Raw genomic sequence first — 16,641 nt, forward strand, 5'->3', positions numbered from 1 at the left:
TTGGCTGAGATTTGAACATTTGATATCCCAGGTCAAAATCTAGCAATCAATCCACCAAGTAACATGTATGATACCTTCAACTCAAATTAACAATGCTACCAGTTCCCCACAACTTTGAACATCTGAGAACCACAACCTCTAACATTCCACTTTAAAAAAATAATCACATTTATTATTTTTAGAAGACATGTGAAGGCAACCCTGTATCAGGAAATATTTAATGTCTAATGCTTTACAATTCTTTTATATGTTGTAAGCCACTCAGAGTTTAATATTTGTTGTTGTTGTTTATTGCCCTACAACCAAACGGTTCCAAGGGCAGGGCACAATAACTACAATTACAGCAACAACTTCAGCAAAGTGCAGGAAAAGTAAAACATTATGCTTCATAAAACAATACACATCATTCTAAGAAAATTATAATAATTCAAAATTTTGTTTTTCCTCCTGTCCCATCCCCACAAATGGTTTTGAAAACAATACAATAAAATTCACTAGGACCCCTGCATGCTTTCCTCCTGGGAGATGCCAGCTTGTAAATTCTGTGGTTGATTGATTACTTTCAAACATGTAAGGAAACTGGTGAGATGCCAACAAAACCTCACAGTTTTCCACCCACATCATCTCCTTATTACACCAAGTTCTCGTCTGAATTTCCAGACAGTATTTATCAAATGGTTGTGTCCTCATGCTCTTAAACAACATTTTATAAAAGACTAATGGCACATGGATGATGAGTCAGAAACTGTAAGTAATTTTTAAATTATGCTGGAGGGAAATGCTGAGGCAGATGTTACTACTGAGTGCTAAGAGCAATAAAGTAACATTTGCGACACTAAGCTCTGAGGGGGGGAAATCACATCTGGATGCACAACAATGCTTAACATCACCATCAGGCTATTCTACATGCCGTTCATGTGTGTAAACATTCTTGTCTCAATTATTTTGTTTTGCAGTAAATAAAATCTAATTTGCAAACTCTTTTTGTCAACAATCTTCATTATATCTAACAAGTTAGGCACTGCCACTGTCCTTTCTTCTGTGTGCTTGTGTGATGTGGCACAACAGTACTCACTCACTGTTGGAACACTTAAATTCTAGCTGGCTTCCGATTATCGTGGTCATCACAGCACACTCCAGATGTTGTGGACTACAACTTTCATAGTCTCTTGACCACTGTCCATGAGAGCTCTAGACCACAACATCTGGAAGGCATGATGCTGTCTACCTCTGAACCAGGCAGAGCCTGGACTTCCCATACCAACAACCTGGTGATGTTCAGTTCTATGAACTTACATGAATTTCCTATACTGTTTGTGCATATTCAGCATTTATTTAAAAAACCGTATAATGAGAAATAAAGTGCTTTGATACAATTGAAAGGCTGATCAGTAAACTGCGGAGGTGGCACATATTTATAAAGTAGATGAAAATAGAATAAATGAATGCTAAAACCAAACAAATGGATTAAAAAATCCTTGAAAAGAGTGAATGCAGATATAAGGGCTGCCATCTGTTTAGTTAATCATTTGCTTTGATTTTAACCCATTAGTCAACTGATTAAAATAAGCATTTCTGTGGTTCAATGTAAGTATAATTTTGATTATGCATAGTCCATGTTGTGCTTTTTATACAAGCCCTTTCAACCAGCTCTGCATGGAGATCCTTAGGAATATAAAGTGGAAGCAGGAAAGTATAAATGAAATAAAAGTAGCAGTGTATGTAGGGGGGAAAACCTATTTGGGGGTTTCCCATTCTAAATTTAAGGTAATGTTACACGCTGTTCTGTTCAGATACTATTTTCACCTCCAAAGCTGTAAACACAATGGAGTTGGGACTTTTTTGGATTTGCACACCTCTACATCTTCACATCAAAAAAACAAATTCTGTGTTGCAGGGTCATATTCACAGGATCTCTCCTGTGAAAGGCTTTATGTCATACCTGAGACCTGTAACCATTCTTCATCACACACAGGGATGTATGGAAATAGTAACATTTGAAGAGGCCCCTTGCCAAGGCATATTCTCATTACACATGACAGCATTTAAAGGGAACATATTGAACAAGATCCCTGGGTGTGATTTAAAGCAGCATAAATAATACATTTCTGCATTATAATATATTGTAATACTGCATGGTATGGTGAAAGAATGGAAGCGTCATTAAGCTGAACAACAAATTTGGAATGCTGCATGGAAAGCCCAGAGCAGAATTAATTGACCAGCTTTCTATTCCCTAAAGAGCCTTATTCAGCTTTTCTGCCCTGTAATGTATATTCTTTTCTTGCTTCTACATATCCCTTCTTTCCTCTTCACTGTTCTCTTACTCATATACGTAATTTACCCTTGTGGCTGTTTACCTCCAGAGGTATTTTACCGAATGATGCATATCTTTGAAAGTTTTCAGAGGAAAGTGAAATATCTTTCAGATCTCAAATTACTACTTACCCATGTAACATATGTATGTTACCAGAACTCAATCACAGCAATGTGCTTCTTGCTGAATCCAGGTGTCTATACCTGTGTTTCCCAAACTTGGGTCTCCAGATATTTTTTTGAAGTACAACTCCCATCATCCCTGACCACTGGTCTTGCTAGCTAGGGATGATGGGAGTTGTAGTCCAAAACCAGCTGGAGACCCAAGGTTGGGAAACACAGGTATAAACTGGTACTGATGCTGCTATAAGTGACTCAGCAGATATTGCACACAGTGCTCATACAATGGCATACTTAAGCCTAGCTAATTAAAATGTGTAATTGTACAGGTGTTTGCAAAGACCTTGTATGTGAAGCATTTTAAGGGGTCTTGCCACTAACATTTAATTTGTGTAAGTGCTGTTCTCCTTTAAGACATGCATGTGCCATATGGAAACATTCCTCCTCTGTGACTAGCAGTGATGTCGCTTGCTGTCGAATTAGAACATCGCACCTGGTTGTCTTTATCCTTTTCAGTCAACCGATAAATCTTCAGAGCTCTTCAATGCAATTGCAATTTTTGAATTTGCAATTCAAGCAAAGGCAATCCTGTTACCACTGGCTGTTTTACATAGCTCAAAAAGCTAGCAAAAACTTCCCACCCTCGCACACACAACAACGAAACAATTACATTTAGACAAAACAATAAAAACTGAACTAAGACCATAGAACCTATTTTGGAAATTAAAGCTGGGGTTTGAATAGTTTTGAGGTTACTTATTCTCACCAACAGATCACCAGCAATGATCATGAAAGATGTCTTATAAATCACTGATTTATATCCTATTCTTATGTGAAAGCCTCACCTTGCATTCAGGTAATGGTCCATAAACCTTTCCAGAGCTTTTAATGTATGCTAGTATTCAACAGGACTCAGGCCTGGGAACTGTCTTCCACACCAGGGTTGAGCCATGGAATATGGAAAGGAACAATAAAAGGAAGCACATCTGAGCATTCAGAGTTTCTTTCTCACTAGGCAACCTGTATCCAACATACATTCAAGCTTAAGAAGCAGGGCATTCATAATAGATGGGCATAGCTTCCAGACAGGTAGATAACAAATTGTGTTCTGTCCCTGTATGGAGGGGGGTGGGTTGCATTTGCTATCGGAGCCAGAGTGGGCCTCTTAGGTGCATTCGGGTGAATATTGGCCAACAGGGCCATGGTATCAATGTCAGGTTCATATCCCAAAGGAGTACGCAGTGAGGGGGAAAGAGTTTTCTCAGGCCCTGCTGTGTGATCACAGCATGTGTCTGGCAGCTCGCTCAGGAGATGGGAGTTGAAACCCTGCTAACAGTACACCTCACTTCCCACACTTCATTGGTTTTTGTTAATTTGGTTGAATTATTCTGATTGCAGATCCTTTGGTTGTTATAGTTTAATAAATCAGTCACCCATCTTTCTTGTCTCGAATCTTCATGGGGGTGCTGACAGATTATGAGTATTAGAGGCATGGTGTGGAATGAAAGAAGCATCAAGTAAAAAAACAACAACTGAAGCTGAGACCAAGTTCTGCGGACACAAGCTATGGAGAATGGGGGTTTTGTGCATCAGGGAGCCTAAGGCTTCAAACCAGGGAGAGCTCATTGCAAAACTGGTGAATTAATGTATGTTACAGCTCTACTCATAAGGGGCTTTGAAAAGCATAACAGGCTTCTCGATTGTCCACTGTCCTTTTAGCTCAGGATCCACTAAGAAGCCTTGTCCTGGATGAGACTCAGGGTAAACAGAATAACTCGAAATTAAAAAAGATCAGACTTCCAATCTTGTTTCTTTTTCTTTCTTTTTTCTTTTAAAAAGGCAAAACATTTCATAACCTAGAGTAAATGATTATATTCTTTTATTTAAATCTAAGTGCCCCTCAGGGCATAGTGTGAATCATCTGATTCTTAAACTTTTAATATATAACGATATTATCAGCAGAGACAATAGCATGCCTTAAGCAGAAGGCTCTATAGTATGACACTGCCCTGTCTTTTGCACTAATAAACTGCCCACACACTATCTGTCATACATTCAGATTATAAACTTGAGGTAACATGTTTTTCAAACCTCAAAGGGATCTGATCCAGTAGCACACACAGCCACGCTGTAAACACTCTATGTTTTCGTGGAGGCAATTAGCATTTTTATAGCGCAGACATGGTGAGAATACAAAACACTGCAGTCAGGAATGACCTCTAAGGTGCTACAACACCTTAGAAAAAGATTAACCCTCAATCAGGAAAGGACTTGCATTTGATTCCCCCATCTTTTACCTAATGGGGAATACTTCGAAATCTCTCTCTTCCTCCCCACACTATGCAACAGAATTTTATTCAAATCTAACTCTTTATTATATGGTCATAGACCCAACAATTTAAAACCAAGAACCATGCATGTAAAATACATGTCCTAAATACATTAAAATAGGCTGTAATACATATGTGATATAAGATGTCAGGAAGATATAAAATATGTCTAAAATAAGCTATACAACACAATACACAATGTGGACACTAAGACTAAGTTTTATTAAAAGGGCGTAAGTAAATAACATAATCAGATTATGTGGTCAGATTAGTGGTCAGATTTTTGCAGCCAGAAATCTAGCCACAATCTCTGTTAATAATCTGCTCATAACTGTCAAAAGGTAGGCCAGATACCATTCAGAACCCCTGGAAATTTTGAGAGAATAGGAGTCACCAGTTCTTCAAATCAAGAAAGTTATAGAAAACAACTCAGTCCTGGAGGCCAGAACCTGTAAGTTTAGAAGCTCCCCTGCCATTGTATCTAGTCCAACCCGCTTCCCCTAAAGTCAGCCGCATACCTAAAGCACTTTTAACAAACTTATATCTAGCTTTCTTTTCTTGTCAGCCTCCAAGGTCATAAATGAGGCAGCATACATAGCATAGATTGAAAAGCACATTCAAGCACACACACCCTAAAAATAATCCAGGGAAGCATAGTTTATCCCTCACCCAGCTACAATTCTCAGCACCCTTAACAAACCACAGTTCCAAGATTTTTTTTGGGGGGGGGGGAGTGGAGAGGATGTGTTCTAAATGCACAGCATGCATAATTTTCTGGGATGTTCTTCATGCAGCGCAAATGCTCTACCACTGAGCTTGTGGCCCTTCCCATCGCTACCACTTCACCACCACAGAAAAAGAATCTCTAATCACATGCTATAGTGTCAAAAAGCCACCTGCTAAAACTGAATGGGTCTGTCATTAACTTAAGTTCCGTGGACATTTTCATACATTGATTTAAGCCTTTCCACCATCCTAGCTGGCTTCTTCAAAGCCTCCTTCCCGTGGGACCTGCCCAGGAACATAGCCTATCCACTCCTTTTAGAAGGTGCTTGACACCTGCTTCAAATTCAAGGTGAACTCACAGCAGCCCTTCCTGTCTCCAGATGTCAACAAAGATCAACCTACTCCTCCCAGCAGACTTCTTTTAACACCTGCTTACTAAGAGAATGGTGGGAAATTCCTTCCTATTGAGATAGCAGCATGCACATGTGTTTGTGCGTGTGTTTATATTTTTGTGCAACATTTTTATTTGTTTGTTTGTTTGGAAGCGAACACTGCAACTGACACTGCTCCCATTTTTGGTTTTTTAAAAAAATTGCTGCTAAACTCCCACTGGTTTCAAGAGGATGAGAATTTTGTACCCAATAGGACTATACTTATGAAGATTATTGCAGAGCTTAGGTGAATTTCCATTAGAGTTGCATTTCAAAAAATTACCCATAATTGTATGTGGAAATACAGTGATACCTTAACTACACCATCACGTTATTTAGATTATCATCTCAGCAGTGCTTTCATTTTGTTTAGCATTGTCATTCATGGTAAACTCCAGTTGAGAGCTTTTTACAGCACTTTGCATGATTAGTACTTGAATAGCATTACTATATTCAAATGCCTCTGTACATCTCAATTCCTAGCACCAAGGGTATAATAAAGGGCTATTTTCTGTGTTTATTTGCAATCTGCCATTTTATACCATCCCTCCCACAATATTAGACATGGCTTTGAAATGGAAGTCAATTGTGTATATCAAGGTGTGCTGCTTTTTCATTCTTTTGATTGTTTTGTTTGGTTTTAAGGGTTTCCCTCTCCACCCAAGCCTCAGCAAATAACAGTAGATATCTGAGGTGTGCATTTAATCATTTTTGTGAGATAAACTAATGGCAGATTGAATTATTTCTTAATAGCACAAAGCGGAATTTGTGATTGAGACAAGAGGGCAAAATTACCGTGATGACCTCTGTATAAATTACATTTGATTAAACTTTTAGATAAATCTCAGTGGGATTGTTTAGTGGAAGTCTACTGCAGGAGACACTGACTGAGTACATGTTTTCCAGGGTAATGGAAGCAAAGAAAGATGATCAATTTCACACTCTAGTTCTAAAGAGCTGACTGATGAATTTTAATTTTGAATTTAGGACTTTCAAGATAAAGTTATATTATTATTTCTAGAAAGACCATAACAGCCGGGAGCAATTATGTTTCAATTCTGCTTTTTTCCCCTATAAATGTTTGTTAATATTAAAGTGGAGATTTCATTAGAGTGCCTGTGGTATAGAAGAGCATTTGCACTGCAAAAGTCTAGCTTTGGAGCCCACTTATGTAGAAAATTAAAGAACATGCAGCCTGCTCCTATGCAAGCTTTCTGAGTGGTAAATCCTACTGTGTTTGATGGGCTCAATCCTGCCCATGTTTGAACTTGCTCATGAGGACAAGAGGAGTTTAAGAAGGTAGCACAAGCAAAATTTGATGAACGTCAACTGTTCATCATTGCAACGGAGAAAATGAAAAGAGGAAATCAATTTAAGTTGCTGTAGGCTGAATATGAGGGTTGATTTATAAAACAGTTGTGAAAAGTCTGACTCTAAGGCCCTTACCTCTGAATATCCCATTGGTAGAGCTTGAGCAGACTGTGGGTTAATGAGTCATGAGAGAAATAAAATCCCTACATATTTAGAGATGAGCTGTTCTTTATTACTGCTTCACATTTTCAAGGACTAAGTCACATAATTAAAAAAAAAACAGGTTCAGTGCTAAGTCCTGATGGGCCTTGGCTCAAATATAGGGACAAACTAGATGTGACATACAGAATGGTATTTTCCTCCATTCTCTCTCACTGAAAAGCAGCAGCAAAAGCTGCCCTCAACAGCTGGATTGTGACTGGAGAATGTGTGCTCAAAATGGCACCTACCAAGCTGTTCACCAAGTTGATTTCCCACATGCAGGTAAAAAGCAGCATGTGGAAAACGATTACCAAACTGCAAAGGATATAGTTAAGCAGTCCCTCCCTGCCTATTCTTTTAGTTGGTGAACTTGCTGAAACTGTTTTTGGTTCAAAAGGAAAACAACATGGGACTTTGCATAATATAGCCTAATGGTACTTACTTGGAAGTAAGCCCCATTGAATTGAATAAGAATTATTTCTGAGTAAGCATGGTTGAGATTGCACTGTAAAGTGGCCAAGTTCTGGTTAATGTTGAGGGCAGTTGTAAGAATGGACAATGGAACAATCTAGGGCTGAGCTGAAACTCCCCAAAATTTATTTCCCTACATATTCAGGGTGCAAACAGCAGATTCATTTCAGCTATTTTCTGGAGGCATAAAAGGGGCAAGAATCAGTGGTGAGCTGTCAGGGACTGGCTGAACGATGAGGAGTGGTGGGAGACGCCAGCCAGGGAACCCCCAGGGGAAATCCCAGAGGAGGAAGGCTGAAAGTTGGAGGTGATGCTGCCCAAGGTTTGGCCAGCTGCCATTTTAACATCTCAGGATTCAATAGATTGAACACAGGAAATGGCCCTCACTCCAACTATGGAGCACAGTTTCATGATGAAACATATTAGAGTGTGGGCAGTTCTTTCGTTCCACTATCTGAGAAGAAATGACAGCTGCTGCCAAGTCAAGGCCTCCAGGGAGCACCATTGCTATCAGGACCATGAAAAATGGGAAGGCAGTAAAAAAGAAAGAAAACGAAACAAGGTAAGTTTGGGGAAGTTCTTTATTGCCTCTGAAAATGCTGGAGTTCGTTCTTAAACCAAATTTGTACTTAAACTGAGGCGCACTTTCCCTAATGAGGCCTCCCGCTGCCGGTGCCCTTTCACCGTTTGGCTTCCGTTTATAGACCAAGGTGAAGTTCTCAAACTGGAACACTACTTCCGATTCTGAGGAGTGCGTAAACAGAATAGTTCATTAACAGAGCTGTTCATAAACCGAGGTTCCACTGTATTTGTATATTTTGCTCACCAATTGTATAGTTTTATGAAGAAGTGGTCTATACATTTTTATGTAAATAAAAATAACTTGCTTATGCATTGTTCAAGGGGAGTTTCCACCTTGATCCTGAAGTCAGGTGTCTTACTGATTTTAAATGAGACCTTGTTGTGTCTCAGTCTTTGGGGAAATCATTCAGTGACACGAAAGCAGAGAAGACCTATACAGATGAGGGTCAGAAGGGGTCTGCCTCAGGGATTCTATGAGCCTGCCTAAGGGCACAACAAGACATTACGAAGGGAAGAGACAGGAGCTTTGGCAGTTGATGAGGCAAACACAATGTCTTTTGTGTTTTGCAAAGATTCTAGCAAGGGCAGTAGAATACTGAGAAAGAACCCCCCCTTCCCCCCCTCACATCCTATGCATTTTCTCATTCTCCCTGTTTTAGTATTACTGGTTTGCTATTGCTTGAACAAGCATGCCGAGCCTTCATACTGTGGCTCTGCTAAACACACTGCAACATAACGCTGGTTGTGTTCACAGCTTGAAGCGACTTAGGTTGATCTCAACCAAGGACAGTCACTATTTGTCCCAGGCAAGCAGTAAATTGAACGGTTAGATTAAAATAAGTCAAAATAAATTGAATGTTTATACTCTGTCAGTGAATTCAGTAGTATTCTACCACCCACCCACCCACAACAAACAGTGAGATGTGAATAGTCATAATATAATAATAATAATAGTTTGCGTGATCAAAGACCGTATGGAACCAGTAGTATTTAAGAGGGGAAATGAATTCAGTTAATAAAATTGATCCTCAACAAAGGCCTTAAAATTATGTACCAACTTTTTATTGCCAACGGGGGAGCAGAAAACTTGTCCCAGAGGCAAGCAAAATCACTGCTTTCCTTTTGCAATCCAACGTTTTTGAAGAAGAAATTATTTTCATTTGGCCTCCCACTGCCTCCTCAACATCACAGAATGTCTTTCCCTGCTAGGGAAGCAATAGGAGGCCAAGAGGAAAGTTGCATTTTCCTTGAGACTTTGGACTAAAAAAATGCTGTCAATTTCAAAATTACAACAGTGGCAAAGTGCTTCTTTCAATTGGTTCCTTTCATTTTTGCTCCCTACTGTCATTCCTATTGTCAAAGTGGCAGCAGGAGACAGTTAAACAAAACAAAGCACAAAAAATATATAAAATTACTGCCGGCGCTCACCCTTGGACAGAACATTAACAAGAAGAAAAACATCCATACATCATACAGCATTCCCAAGGCCAAAAGAGGAGTGTCACGCACCCCTTTCTTAATGCAGCACTATAATTATTTTGATTTTGTTGCTTTGTTCTTAAAGTTATTATCAGCAAACATTCAGGGTACAAGGAAGGGAAATCCTAAAATACATTACAAAAACTAAAAAGAAAGGTTTCCACAAGCAAACTGTATGCCATCTTTGAGGAGAGGGCTTTAAAAGAAAACTTAGAATTATTCAATAGCAGAATTACTTGGTTGTTGTAGAGATTTGAGATACAGAAACCGAGAGCATTGGTAGATCAAGGGACCCAGGTAGATATCATGGGAATATATTTAGGAATCGAGGAATAAATAATGTATGGGGACAACTGATTATTTAAGAAGTCAACTATATATGAATGCTCATGCTAGCAAGCATAAAATGCAGCGTCTCTAATTCAGAAGAATAAACATAATTTGGGACTCTGGGAATCTGCATTACCAACTGCAGCTCAGATTAGAATGTGAGGTTCTGTCTTTATTTCTGCAGTACAAAATATGGTTCTAAGCACTATATAAAAATAGTCAAAGAAATCAGGTCCCTGTACAAAGTACTTACAAACAACCCAAACTAGTGTGGAAAACCAGCAGAGAACGAAGAGAACAACCAGAGAACGAAGGTTGGAAGAAGGAACAAGAAACACATTAATATTGTTGTTGTTTAGTCGTTCAGTCGTGTCCGACTCTTCGTGACCCCATGGACCAGAGCACGCCAGGCACTCCTGTCTTCCACTGCCTCCCGCAGTTTGGTCAGACTCATGTTTGTAGCTTCAAGAACACTGTCTAACCATCTCGTCCTCTGTTGTCCCCTTCTCCTTGTGCCCTCCATCTTTCCCAGCATCAGGGTCTTTTCCAGGGAGTCTTCTCTTCTCATGAGGTGGCCAAACTATTGGAGCCTCAGCTTCACGATCTGTCCTTCCAGTGAGCACTCAGGGCTGATTTCCTTAAGAATGGATGCGTTTGATCTTCTTGCAGTCCATGGGACTCTCAAGAGTCTCCTCCAGCACCATAATTCAAAAGCGTCAATTCTTCGGCGATCAGCCTTCTTTATGGTCCAGCTCTCACTTCCACATTAATATTATATAATGACAAAATCAAATTTATAACGGTAAATTATAACATTAATATTATATAATGACAAAATCAAATTTATAACGGTAAATTATAAACCACTCAAACAGTGGTTTACAGTATTGGGACTTGTGTTGTAGGGCTAAATCATAAGTCTGATTCACACATCACAGTACACCATAGGCTGGATCACAACACGTCAAAGAAGCAATTCAGTTAAACGCATTGCAAACACATACAGGGAAATCCGGTAGGGAAAGACGGGACTCCACATCGCCATCTGGTGTCACAGTGTTATATCACATATACAACGCATATAAAACCCTTTTTCTTTACCAGTCTAGCTGAGTCCATAGTCTAAAGCAAACTATAGTTTATTGTGAATGAGCAACATGATGTGGCATTCTGCTTAAATCATGCCCACAATGCTCCTTCCTTAGCTAAACCAGGAGGAAACAAACCACAGCATTGACTTAGTGTTATGTGTGAACTAGTGCTCGCAGTTAGTTTCCATCCAAGCAAAGCACAAGGGGAAGCCAAGATTAAATCTTGGGTTCCTCTCATGGTTTTCTTTGAAGTAAACCATGAGCACTGGTCCACATGTCCTAGTTCAGCAAAGGGAGGAGCAGAGTAGATTGGATCTGAACAAGATACACCAGCACTCTGCTAATTCACAGTAAGCCGTATCAGTTTCTGATTTTGGCTTACCATCAGGAGAACATTGTTCAGGGGGTGGGGGTGGGGAAACAATTAATTATGATTTACCAGCAGTCTAGAACTAAGGAAAGAAACTGCAGGAGATAAGAGGGAGTGTATTGTCATAAGATGTGTTCACATAGTATCAAACCATGGTTTGGTGCTTTATGTAAACTATCCTGGGCATCCTGGGCATCAGTGAACTAAAATGGATGGGAATGGGCGAATTCAGTTCGGATGACCATCATATCTACTACTGTGGGCAAGAATCCTGTAAAAGAAATGGAGTGGCCCTCATAGTCAACAAAAGAGTGTCGAAAGCTGTACTGGGATGCAATCTCAAAAATGATAAAATGATCTCGATACGAATCCAAGGCAGACCTTTTAACATCACAGTAATCCAAGTTTATGCACCAACCACTGGTGCTGAAGAAACTGAAATTGACCAGTTCTATGAAGACTTACAACACCTTATAGAAACGACACCAAAGAAGGATGTTCTTCTCATTATAGGGGTTTGGAATGCTAAAGTAGGGAGTCAAGAGGTAAAAGGAACAACTGGCAAGTTTGGCCTTGGAGTTCAAAATGAAGCAGGGCAAAGGTTAATAGAGTTCTGCCAAGAGAACAAGCTGGTCATCACAAACACTCTTTTCCAACAACACAAGAGACGACTCTACACATGGACATCACCAGATGGGCAGCATTGAAATCAGATTGATTATATTCTCTGCAGCCAAAGATGGAGAAGCTCTATACCGTCAGCAAAAAGAAGACCTGGAGCTGACTGTGGCTCAGATCATCAGCTTCTTATAGCAAAATTCAAGCTTAAACTGAAGAAAGCAGAAAAAACCACTGGGCCGGTAAGATACAATCTAAGTCAAATCCCTTATGAATACACAGTGGAAGTGAGGAACAGGTTTAAGGATTTAGATTTGGTGGACAGAGTGCCTGAAGAACTATGGATGGATGCTCGTAACATTATACTAAAACCATCCCAATGAAAAGGAAATGCAAGAAAGCAAAGTGGCTGTCCAACGAGGCCTTACAAATAGCGGGGGAGAGAAGGCAAGCAAAATGCGAGGGAGATAGTGAAAGATACAGGAAACTGAATGCAGATTTCCAAAAAATAGCAAGGAGAGACAAGAAGGCCTTCTTAAACGAGCAATGCAAAGAAATAGAGGAAAACAATAGAATGGGAAAAACCAGAGATCTGTTCAAGAATATTGGAGATATGAAAGGAACATTTCGTACAAAGATTACCATAATAAAAGACAAAAGTGGAAAGGACCTAACAGAAGCAGAAGACATCAAGAAGAGGTGGCAAGAATACACAGAGGAACTATACCAGAAAGAAATGGATGTCTTGTATACCCCAGGTAGTGTGGTTGCTGACCTTGAGCCAGACATCCTGGAGAGTGAAGTCAAATGGGCCTTAGAAAGCACTGCTAATAACAAGGCCAGTGGAAGTGATGATATTCCAGCTGAACTATTTAAAATTTTAAAAAATGATGCTGTTAAGGTGCTACACTCAATATGCCAGCAAATTTGGAAAACTCAGCAGTGGCCAGAGGATTGGAGAAGATCAGTCTACATCCCAATCCCAAAGAAGGGCAGTGTCAAAGAATGCTCCAACTACCACACAATTGCACTTATTTCACACGCTAGCAAGGCTATGCTTAAAATTCTACAAGGCAGGCTTAAGCAGTATGTGGACCGAGAACTCCCAGAAGTGCAAGGTGGATTTAGAAGAGGCAGAGGAACCAGAGATCAAATTGCAAACATGCGCTGGATTATGGAGAAAGCTAGAGAGTTCCGGAAAGGCATCTACTTCTGCTTCATTGACTATGCAAAAGCCTTTGACTGTGTCGACCACAGCAAACCATGGCAAGTTCTTAAAGAAATGGGAGTGCCTGATCACCTCATCTGTCTCCTGAGAAATCTCTATGTGGGACAAGAAGCTACAGTTAGAACTGGATATGGAACAACTGACTGTACAGCAAGGCTGTATATTGTCTCCCTGCTTATTTAACTTATATGCAGAATTCATCATGCGAAAGGCTGGGCTGGATGAATCCGAAGATCGCCGGAAGAAATATCAACAACCTCAGATATGCGGATGATACAACCTTGATGGCAGAAAGTGAGGAGGAATTAAAGAACCTTTTATTGAGGGTGAAAGAGGAGAGTGCAAAATATGGTCTGAAGCTCAACATCAAAAAAACGAAGATCATGGCCACTGGGCCCATCACCTCCTGGCAAATAGAAGGGGAAGAAATGGAGGTTGTGATAGATTTTACTTTCTTGGGCTCCCTGATCACTGCAGATGGCGACAGCAGTCACGAAATTAAAAGACGCCTGCTTCTTGGGAGAAAGGCAATGGCAAACCTAGACAGCATCTTAAAAAGCAAAGACATCACCTTGCCAACAAAGGTCCGTATAGTTAAAGCTATGGTTTTCCCAGTAGTGATGTATGGAAGTGAGAGCTGGACCATAAAGAAGGCTGATCGCCGAAGAATTGATGCTTTTGAATTTTGGTGCTGGAGGAGATCAAACGTATCCATTCTTAAGGAAATCAGCCCTGAGTGCTCACTGGAAGGACAGATCGTGAAGCTGAGGCTCCAATACTTTGGCCACTTCATGAGAAGAGAAGACTCCCTGGAAAAGACCCTGATGTTGGGAAAGATTGAGGGCACAAGAAGAAGGGGACGACAGAGGACGAGATGGTTGGACAGTGTTCTCGAAGCTACAAACATGAGTCTGACCAAACTGCGGGTGGCAGTGGAAGACAGGAGTGCCTGGCATGCTGTGATCCATGGGGTCATGAAGAGTCAGACATGACTAAACGACTAAACAACAACAACTAAACTATCCTACATACATAAGTATGTTAAATATGTTACTGCAGCCATATGGAATCTAGAAAGATGTATCTTCCAGTAGTTTCTTGATGTGTATCATAATACACATAGCAATCCTTAGAAACTGACCTAAATCTAGCCACCTTTTGGAAGATAGAAACTCAACTATACATATAAATTCAGTTCAAATCACATATCAGACAGGCACCTCCTCTACTGCCTTTTTGGTGGCTGCTTAAGTCTTTCTTTTCTCAGCATGCCTTTTGAGTTGCAATCTTTATCTGTACTGGATTTCGAAATGGGTTTTACTTGTGACATGGTTTTAATTAGTTTTACATATGGGATTGTTTTTAATTGTTAGTTTTCTCTAGAAAATATTTTTGAGATATTCTAGGAGAAGCAATTCATAAATGGAATCAAATAGTAAATAAATAAAATAAAAACATGTGCATCATTTGGAAGACCAGAACAATGAATGGGTACGCAGATGTTATGTTTGCACCACATCTTAATAGATACTTTATGCTTTGCGTTTAATCTGTTCTGAGTCTTAGCACAGGATACAATTAGACATGTCAAAGAAATACAACGAAATCAGACTAAAATAAAATACGCAAAAAGACAGCAAATGTCAGTCTCAAGGTTGCCTCCCAGCTCAGTCATTGTTATTCATTTAATGCTATTGCAAGGAATTCCATACAAAATAATATTGTAACCTAGACAGAATGTGATTAGTGTTTGCTTACTGAAGAAACATGCATATAAATCCTCTGAACACTTTCACTTATGACCTTTGTTTTTCATGGGGAAAATCCCAAAATAATAATGCAGGGGAATAAGGCAAAAAGTAAAAACACCAGCAGAGCTTGGCTCTTTGTGCAGCTGGTCTTTTCTGGGTAGCAACAGCCTGGTAATTAGGACTCAGCTATACAGCAGAAAATATAACATTTTAAGTGTGTTTTAGGTGCAATATACAATGAGACACTAGATGGCAATCGTCAGTTATGGAAAATTCAATGTATTTTTAAAAACGCTTTTTATAAAAGCATTTTCAGAAGAGTTCTTATATGTATGTTGATTCTACCTTAGAGCCCGGCTGTGGGGCCATCTGTTCTCCATAAAAGGGAGGCAAGTTTGTGACTTTGAGGTTATTAGCCAAATGCTATTACATTTGGAGGGGCTCCAGTTACACAGCTCTTACAGTAGACTATATTCCAACTATGCAAGATGGTTTCTGTAGGCACACATATCTCCAAACAGACAAGGACACAGTTCAAGGTCACATTCTAGCCAGGAAAGAACATCAAGGAGAGCACGGAGCAGGACCTGTGAAGGGCCTAACTTGGGGAGGGCAAATGACCTGGTCTAAGTTCAAAGGGTCAGTCTGAGAGGTCTGGGGGCTACATCACCCTCCCACAGAATGAGGTTCCCCATTCTTGCTGTATATATTTATGGTATATGGGCAGATATGATTTTAACATATTAATGCGCCTAAGTCTTACATATGTTCCACTGTATTTTTTCTCCCACTCGTGTGCTTTGATGAGAAGAAAACATCCCCGTTGGAAGGATCAAAACATATGCCTTTGTTATATTAAAGAAGTAATTGCCGTCTCAGCTGAAACCAGGATGAAGCAAAACCAGTCCTACACCTAAGACATGAATAGAATTGTTGTGTTATTTTCTTTAAAAGACACCTGCTAACATTTTAATACAGAGTTTAGGGAATGAAGACATGTCCAGCTCAGAGATAAAGACTAGTAAAATTTGTTTATTCCTCCAGGAAGTCCAGGGAGTACAAGTGATAGGTGAAGCTGAGAGAAGTCTCCCAATAAGCTGTATATTATTATTATTATTATTAAGCTGTACGGCTCAAGCACGGATTCAAATCTACCATATTTTTCCGTGTATAAGATGCCCCCATGTATAAGACGCCCCCTATTTTGGGGGGCTCCAAATTAAGAAAACACCCCTCAGCACTACCTGTGTATAAGATGAACCCCAATTTCAAACCTAATTTTTTTT

The 16,641-nt window shown here is 39.8% G+C and overlaps 1 protein-coding gene across 13 annotated transcripts in view; it reads right to left on the bottom strand.

Moving 5' to 3' along the window:
* The window catches only part of DAB1 (DAB adaptor protein 1), a 635,724-nt gene that overhangs the window by 77,358 nt on the left and 541,725 nt on the right, over positions 1-16,641 (bottom strand). The window lies entirely within an intron of this gene.

Source organism: Podarcis tiliguerta (assembly GCF_965153285.1).
Source record: "Podarcis tiliguerta genome assembly, chromosome: 6".
NCBI classification, from domain to species: domain Eukaryota; kingdom Metazoa; phylum Chordata; class Lepidosauria; order Squamata; family Lacertidae; genus Podarcis; species Podarcis tiliguerta.